At 43.6% G+C, this 9,643-nt stretch overlaps 1 protein-coding gene across 2 annotated transcripts in view; it reads right to left on the bottom strand.

Annotated features, from left to right (window-relative positions):
* ARSG (arylsulfatase G) overlaps positions 1-4,300 on the bottom strand; it is a 223,985-nt gene extending 219,685 nt beyond the window's left edge. The window contains exon 1 of one of the 2 annotated variants that reach the window (XM_063960740.1): positions 3,971-4,286. The gene's annotated coding sequence lies outside the window, so the exon portion shown is untranslated. Of the gene's footprint in view, positions 1-3,970 lie in introns of both variants that reach the window. The other variant, XM_063960741.1, reaches the window with a different exon arrangement.
* Between the last annotated feature and the right edge of the window lie 5,343 nt (positions 4,301-9,643).

The raw sequence follows: 9,643 nt of genomic DNA on the forward strand, positions 1-9,643 counted from the left end.
GTGCGCCCCATTTTCTGGTGTCTGTACGCACATGATTCCCGGCACCTCAGCACCCTGCCCTGCACAAATCCTGAGGAGGAAACACTATTTATGACTCCACAGGTTACTAAATGTACTTGTATATCTATTTGCTGACAACACCTCCCGCTGGGGAGGAGACAGATACAAAAAAAATAGAAGCCGTCTCCCAATGCTGCAGCTATGGGGAAGTAGAGTGATAGGGAAATGACAACTGTCTGGGTGATTGTACTTTATACAATAATTGTATTTTCTTACTGCTATTTTTCGCAGCAATAAAAAATGATGTAATGCCCAAATGTATCAAAAACCACACCCTGGGACTTGGCCTCCCGCAGTGGAGCCATCTTCTGCAGCCCCTCCTTGCTACATTCAGGTGGGTGTTTTCAGGGGATATGCTGCAAATATTGAATGATTAATAGGCCCCAAACTACTGTGTTTTCAAAGCACATTTATGGGAACAGTGAAATATAAAAGTGGGTTTCTCTTTGATGTCTTCAAGATTTATATCCAAGCAGTGTAATATGTGGCCTACACAGAATCTCCATACCCCGTTTTCTCAGAAGACCTGCAAAACAGATAAAAACTAAAGCTGGGTACACACTGGAGTGACGTCGGCCTGATTTTCCGTATGTACGGGTGATTCTGCGCTCCCACGTCAAACCGAGCGATATCGCTAGCAACCTTCTATATGCTTATAAAGGATGGAACACGATTGTTCCATCCTGCATAAACCTCATTCAGACAGACACAGAGTCTGGACTTGAGGGCATTTGTTCCGATGCTGTAATGAATGCCCGTTGCTCCAGTGTGTAACCAGCTTTAGGCTGGCTACACACCAGAAAGATGTACAGTATCGTTTGATTGAGAATATGATATTGATAGCAGATGGACTGCGTGTACCCCCAATGTCTTCGAATGATGTTATTAACACACCTATCACGTTGGCCCTGCAGCACAGCTAATGCTGGTATATCAGTGCATGTGTGTCCAGCTAACCACCCTGCCGACACTAACGTCACAACTGGATGAGCAAATTTTAATTGCCACCCAGTTGTTATGTCTGGCCTGACAAAACTAGCAAGGCATGCTGGTATGTGTAGTTCAACAACAGCTGGAGGGCCGAAGGTTCCCCATCCCTGCTATAAAGCATACATTGAAGGGTGGGCCCATTGTACAATGCACTCTTCCCTAATCTTATGTGTGCTTCTTAGGAACTCTCCATAGCCTTACAAACTCTATTGAGTTTCTATACACGAGGTTATGGCATTCCAACTGTTTCCCAGTTACTTTACAGCCATAAACATTGCAGATTTTTCTTCACACCCCATAGAGGTGCGCAGGAAAATCTGTAATTATCGGAGAGGAGCGCAACTGAAAAGTGCAAATCTGATATCTAACCGCTTCTGTGTTTGCAAACTGCAAATGGACCTGCCCTATGCCGCATCATACTTCCAACAGAGGTTAGAAGGAAGTTTTGTCATGATGCGAGAGCTCGGACATATTTACAACTCAAAGGGGTCGATTCTATTCGGCAACTAATGAATAGCGCCGGGAATTAGCTCCCGACGCTATTCAATTCAGCAACTAATTACCTGCAATTGTCGGGAATTCTTCTCTCATCCCCGGGGGATGAGAAGAGAAACCCGACAAAAGTGCTGCCTCGCGGCCGGCGCGAGGCTGATTCTGTCGGGAATCAGCCTTGCGCCGGGGAGTTAAGTCGGAGAATGCCCGTTCTCCCGACAATTCAACCTGTTTTGTCGGCGAGAACGGGCCATCGCCGACGTAACTAGTTGCTGAATTGAATAGCATCGGGAGCTAATTCCCGGCGCTATTCATTAGTTGCCGAATAGAATCGACCCCAAAGTTTGTTATCAGCCATTAAAATAAATCATTAAGTTCAGTCTGCTTGTACACAACGCCACATAACATTTAGTTTTCAGGGAAATATAATGGAGTACTGGAACCAAAATATACAAGAACAGATACAATATTAACCCAAGAATCATACATCATAGAATGAAAGACATAGCAGAAAATAAGGTGAGCAGAGATGCTGTACTTGTATTATGTCCCCTTCTAATCAGGTTTAGTACCATAAGCCTGAAATGTGCATCACATCTATTGGTTACATAAAAGATGCACTTTCCCTTACATGTACAAGTCGGGCATCACTACGCACCTTTGCATTTGCAATATATTGTAATATAAACTGCAGTTAACATCACAAGGTACAGTGTTCTTAAGTCTCACATGCTATTAGGGAATACTAGAATGCATACAATAGCAACATACAGGTTTCTAGTGAGTAGAACTACAAGTACAGGCTGGTAGGCCATACTGGAACTGTAGCGCACACATATTCTGCAGCGCTTTACAGAGAATATATGGCTATACACATCAGCCCCTGCCCCTAGTGGAGTTTACAATCTATATTCGCTATCACATGTACACACACACACACACTAGGGTTATTTTTTGTTGGGAGCCAATTTTCCTGCTACTTATTTTTGGACTGTGGGTGGAAACCCACACAAGTATGGAGAGAATATACAAACTCCACACAGTTAGGGCTGTAGAGGTAATTGGACCCATGACCTGAGTGCTGTGAGGCAGTAATGCTAACCATTACACCATCCGTACTGGCCAACTTGTAGTTCTACAACCAGAGAGCCATATGCTGCCTATCTCTAAAACACATTATAAACAAGAGGTAAATAATGCTGGGACTTGTGGATAAACAATCATAAGATATCCCTATGTTACGGAATACTGCTCTAAAACACCTTATACTATACAGAGTGGATGAGAATATGAATTACAGTGAAAATACATGTTTGCAAAGTAATTAATTTTATCCAGACAGTATGGGGGGGGGGCCAGGTCAGAAAAATACTATGCAGCGTAGATACACATACAATGGTGAAAACTTAGGGGGACATTTACTAAGCAGTGATAAGAGAGGAGAAGTGAGCCCGTGGAGAAGTTGCCCCATCAACCAATCAGCAGCTCTGTATAATTTTATAGTATGTAAATTATAGATGTTACTTCAGTGCTGATTGGTTCTCCACTCTTATCACTGCTTAGTAAATGTCCCCCTAAAGGCCAGTACTCACGGCCCGATTTGGGAGAGATGTGTGCTGAGCGAACCGCTCAGCACACATCTCTCCCGGCGCTCAGCACAGCGCGATCTGTGCTGAGCGTGCGGGGGGAGACGGGGGGGGGCGCTCATTTCACCCAGCGGGTGAAGTGAGCGACCCGCTAGATTGGCCTGCATGCAGGCCAATCTAGCAGCAGCGATATGCGGGGCCGCGCATCGCTATCGCTGAGGGGGCTACACACGGAGCGATGTTGCTGAAAATCTAAGCAATCTAGTCAGATTGCTTAGATTATCGCTCCGTGTGTACCCCCCTTTAGACCCTATATTTAGGGGACTGCCTTTTACTTGCCAACTGGAGCAAAATAAGTTAATTATATTTAATACCTGTAACAAAATAATTTCTGACCTTTTCTAAATCAAAGAGTTAAATATAAATGGGAACCTATGGCAGTGTATAGTGGAGTACACTGTGCATCCATAGATCTACTTACAATACACTGGAGTTACAGAGAAAGGGTGTAGCAATTATCTGCATCTCACATGCAGGGGAACTGCAGAGGGAGCTACATGTTCACCGTACACCTACTACTCACTCTGATGTTATCCCTCAGCCGGTGTATACATAAAGTGTAATACAGACATGCCGACAGAAACATTTGTCTGCACCCAATCATGCATATGTATCAAACCAATCTGGATGTATTGATGAAAGGATCAGACAAATGCCTCCCTCATGCTGGATTGGAAAGTCTGCGGAAGTTCTTGCCGCCTACAGCACATGTATAGCCGTCAGTGAAAGGACAGGTGCTGGCGCCTCATCACTGTATGCAATGTGTAGGTGCAGTACCTTACCTCCATGCAGGTACTGGTTGTAAACAGCGGCAGAAAAAGGTCCCGGCCTTCGGTTCGAAACGGCGCGCACACCCCCCAACTCCCAAACAACAACAGTCTCCTACCCCGCCCACAGTGGTCGCATCACTTACACACATACTGCGGCCCAACCCTGCGCTCACCATGGTAACGGACGGAGCGTCGCTTGAAAGGTCTAGGGGTGCCGCCATGTTTGTTTCTGGCAAGCTGCGGAAGCACACAACCCACTGCATATCAATTCATCGTTGCGCGGCCATGTTTACAGCTGGCAGCTGATGACTGCAAACATGCTGTCCTGCAAGAAAATGTGTCCACGGACTTGGAATATGTACTTTCGGGGGGCTCATTTTGGTACACTAAATCACAGGTTCTCAAACTCGGTCCTCAGGACCCCACACAGTGCATGTTTTGCAGGTCTCTTCACAGAATCACAAGTGAAATAATTAGCTCCACCTGTGGACCTTTTAAAATGTGTCAGTGAGTAATTAATACACCTGTGCACCTGCTGGGTTACCTGCAAAACATGCACTGTGTGGGGTCCTGAGGACCGAGTTTCAGAACCACTGCACTAAATAATTGTTGTAAGTTAAACGCACATGCGCCTTCTTGCACATGAAGAGGCAGGTGCCAGTGAACATCGACCTGAGGGGGAGGAACAGGCTTGGTCAAGCTGTGGCTCTCCAGCTGTTGTACACACTCTCCAGCTGCTGTACACACACCCCAGCATGCTCTCGTACAGTTTTAGCATTCTATGGCAGGGCATGCTGGGACGTGCAGTTTCACAACAACTGGAAAGCTACAGGTTGACCAGGCTTGGTTTGGAACGTTATCCTGCAGAGAGGACATGTTTAGCCTAGAGTAAGCATTTCCAGAAAACTTGTTCAATGTAACCTGGTTTAAAGATCTAAGGCAGCTAATAAAGTTTCTCAGTGTATATCTCTACTGTTTTACAACTGAGTTTAACGGGCATAGCCATTCATTCGATTGTATTTATAGAAATCCCAACAAACAAATCCATTTTCGGAGAGTATCTGCAAATATTAAGGATTCCCAAGATGAAGCAGATATTTCTTCAGATGGCACACACAAGGCCGCCTGGGGTCTCACAGCACAATGTACAGTGATTACATCAGTGATCACTTTACCATATCTCACAACTTTTTGTAGCGCTTAATCAGGTCCCCTTTTCCCGTCCAGAAAGGGTGTGTGGCCTCGGCAAAAGGGGGCGTTATTTTACGGGAATGCCATGACTGTGAGCCGCGCCTCACGTTTTCGTCATTATGGGGGAATACCCAGAGCTCTGTGAGATGATGGCCATGCATGTGCACAGTGTCTATTCACCTCTGCTCTGCTAAGCAGAGTGACGAATGAGAGGGGCCTCCCAACCTCCCACCACCACCGTGGGACACTGCGGTTCTTGGGTAGGGACAGTAGCGGGGCAGTCCCAGAAAAATGTGACTGTCCCGCGAAAATCGGGAAATTTGAGAGGTGTACTATACTGTACACATTAAAGTGACAGGTTCCTTTTGGAGCTTCTTTTTATTAATCATCTGGGTGATACAGATTTTTTATAGCCGTGGATAGATAGGGGCTGCTTTTAGCTTTTATAGTCGGAAATGGAGGGACCTCAATCTTAAAAGTTAGATATACATAGATTTTGCAGGGATCCAGCAATTTCACTTTAATAAGTATGCTCTTTCGTGAGAAAATTATGTTAACCAATTTCTCATTATTATGAGTAGCCCGGGGTCCAGGGCCGGGGCCAGGTTTCTCGGCACCCTAGGCAACACTTCAGCCTACTGCAGTCCATAGTATCTTAGAAATTCAACAGCCACCATCTGCATCAGGTTTAACAAGGATGTATCTCTTCAGCGTTTTCCTTCATTATGTTATAAGCAGACTCGGGGATGCACCCCACTCACGAAGGTTACCGTTCCCAATTGTAGTCCACTTGGATCGTAAAGTATGAAAAAGTAAAAAAAAAATGAAGAAAACAAAATGTGAAAAACTCATGTCAACCTTTTGTCATGTTGACCTAGAGTCCCTGTCGATCTAGAAACCATGTCGACCAACAGTGGTCGACCTTCTTACTGTCAACCTAAAGACCAGATCCCGTGAAATCATGATACAGAAAACAAAACATTGCACATTAAGGGGTACATTTACTAAGCAGTGATAACAGCGGAGAAGTGAGCCAGTGGAGAAGTGCCCATGGCAACCAATCAGCACTGAAGTAACATCTATAATTTGTATACTATAAAATGATACAGAGCTTCTGATTGGTTGATGGGGAAATATCTCCACTGGCTCACTTCTCCGCTCTTATCACTGCTTAGTAAATGTACCCCATAGTCCTTTAAACAGAGATATATGATATGGAATCTTTCCCTTATACAAGACTGTATAACCTATATTCCAATCCTTAATGCAGAAATTAAATATGTCTGCCTCTGGTATGAAGGTGTTTCTGTACGGTGTGGGTGCCTATTGTTTTTGCTTGTGTACCCTTTATGTCTGTGTGTAAGCTAGACAGGAGTGAGCTAGATAAGATCCCGCAGGGTCATTAGAGATTTCAGTTATTAGCCAATTGCTAAATGTTTGAAAAACCAACAATGTCTGTAAAATAGCTGTAATAAATGTGTGTGCTTCTTGCACCTCCCTCTACCAATAACATCTTGTAACCATAATGAAAGAATAAATATTCCCATTCCCATCTTCAGTGATTCCACATTGTTTGCATAACTTTATCCCAGATAGTTAGCCAATTGTGATAAATATAGAATATAACAATTGTTAGCAATACCATGCTAATCTGCATAAAATAAACATTTATTCATATACACTCAATAATGGTGTCATATTAATAGTAGGGAAGTAGTCATTTTTAGCTCTTCATGCTGTCAAAGTCAATATGTTGAGCACTCCGCTCCCTTCTGCAGCTGGGCAGCCAGAGGGAAAAATGATCACTTCCCAAAAAAAGTTACTTCGCAAAAAGTGATAATTTTAAGATGGGGCCATATAATGAATAATGGAAAAAATGTCAGAGAATGCAATGAGAATTTCAAACTAAAAATTCTCTTTGCACAATTTTTTTCATTTTATTATTTTATTTATTTATTTATTTATTTATTAACAGTTTCTTATGTAGCGCATCAAATTGCATTGCGCTTTACAATTGGAAATAACAATGATATAACAAAACTGGGTTATAACAAACAGTCATAGAGGTAGGAAGGCCCTGAACGCCAGCTTACAATCTATAGGGAAATAGGCATTGATACACAAGGAAAGGTGCTATCTATTGCATAGTTGTCCGCCAGATTGCAAAGGTTCTTGGTGGGCTGTATGATATGGTCATACAGTCATGATGAACCGCGTTCGAGAGGAAGGGAAAGTGAAGAACCATTTTTTTATGAGGAATATGCCCCAAAGCCTTTTAACAAAAATGAACGTCTTGCAAATTAAGTAGATGTCCAAGGATGCCTCTAGATGATTTGGAAAATAACGATCCATAGATGGCTGTTTAGAATGGGAAAAGTAACCACAATGTCCAAATAGATGATTGTCCCCATTATATCTGCTTAATAGATGTCTCCTTGCACAACTTAATTTGGAAGATGTTCATTATTGCTAAAAGTACATCACTAATGAGCCCCATTTTGTAGATACCATACTTATTCTATATTTTGCTGGATTATTATTGGATGGTAATAGTTCACCTGATTTAATATACATATAACTGTAAGCTCATTAACTGTCCACCAAATCCACTATTTTGGATATTTTTCTATGAACAATTGTCCAGAGTTTGGAACATGACATTGTGATGATTAACCCCCATTTTTTTGTATATCTGTAATTCATACTGGTCTTCATGGTTCCTTTTTTTTTATGCCATTACTTTAATCTAAAGGTGGGTACACACTAGGTGATGTGCTCTATGAGCGACGTTACCTAGTGTTTTCCCCTCCCGTGCCGGGTGGTCGGTGGCAGTGCATACACACTGAGTGATATGATGACCATATCGCTCAGTGACGTCACGCCGCGGCCAGGCGATGCAGGCAGCTCTTGGACGACAGTCCAAATTGAGCTGCATGCACGACCAACAGTGAGGGTCGTTAACAACCCATGGGGCCGCGCATCACTCATCGTCACCAGCATTCACACTTGCCGAGAAAGTAAACGTTGCTCAGGAAGGTTGAAAATGAACGACGTCGTTTACTTTCTCGGCAAGTGTGCATGCACCTTAACTCCAATACTATATATTAATAAATGTTTATTTTATACAGTTACAGATCCTCAAGTGTTACTAGTCATTTTTAGAATAGAGCTCTTGAGCTGTTTTTGTATTCTTTTCTTAGATATTGCTCTTTGAGGTAGGGTGTTGACACTAGCAAGTAGCACCCCTAAAGTGTTCTTTTCTTTTTAATTATATAATATATACCTCCCTGACAATCTTCAGTACATGAACATTCATCTAAGAAGAAATGGTCAGTCAAAGCCATTATTAAGGGAACCATTTGCCAAGACCAGCCCTATGTCACCAGACCTTTTAAAATGTCTGTTAATATAAACTTTATCGGTGAGATCAATCATAATCACCAGCCGAGACACCCTTTCAGATTGGATTTAGCAGGAAAATCTGACTGCCCTGGTTGGAACTTGTCACGTTGGGAATTTCCAATCTAACATGAGAGAAATGGGAGAAATGAGTGCACATTAGATGTTTTCTGTGGAGATGTATTAATGAGATTAACATTTTCTCTCGCATTAGAGCCCCAGCATGACACAACTGGCCATAGCAACCATAATTAAAACTTTATCCTTCCTGGAGACACACAAACAGGCTACTCCGAGTAATTTTCCAATAAGAGAACTGAAGCCAGGCTATTTCAGCACACAAGGGGTTAAACATAGTCTTTTGCGGGAATTTAATATATAAAGAAAGCCTCAGGTAATGTAAAACAGCACATGTTAATTGTCCATAAAATTCTGTATTTTGCCATTAGTGACTTGGAATAACATGTTGCACCTGCTGAAAGTTTCCATACATCTTTGATGTACAGTAATACATTTCTCTGACGTCCTAGTGGATGCTGGGGACTCCGTAAGGACCATGGGGAATAGACGGCTCCGCAGGAGACTGGGCACATCTAAAGAAAGATTTAGGTCTATCTGGTGTGCACTGGCTCCTCCCCCCATGACCCTCCTCCAAGCCTCAGTTAGATTTCTGTGCCCGGCCGAGCTGGATGCACACTAGGGGCTCTCCTGAGCTCCTAGAAAGAAAGTATAGTTTAGGTTTTTTATTTTACAGTGAGACCTGCTGGCAACAGGCTCACTGCAGCGAGGGACTAAGGGGAGAAGAAGCGAACCTACCTAAGTGGTGGTAGCTTGGGCTTCTTAGGCTACTGGACACCATTAGCTCCAGAGGGATCGCACACAGGACCCGACCTCGTCGTCCGTTCCCGGAGCCGCGCCGCCGTCCCCCTTACAGAGCCAGAAGCAAGAAGGTCCGGAAAATCGGCGGCTGAAGACTTCTGTCTTCTCCAAGGTAGCGCACAGCACTGCAGCTGTGCGCCATTGCTCCTCATGCACACCACACACTTCGGTCACTGATGGGGGGGGGGGGGGGGGCGCCCTGAGCAGCAATATTAA

The sequence above is a fragment of the Pseudophryne corroboree genome, chromosome 3, assembly GCF_028390025.1.
Source record: "Pseudophryne corroboree isolate aPseCor3 chromosome 3, aPseCor3.hap2, whole genome shotgun sequence".
Classification (NCBI taxonomy): Eukaryota; Metazoa; Chordata; class Amphibia; order Anura; family Myobatrachidae; genus Pseudophryne; species Pseudophryne corroboree.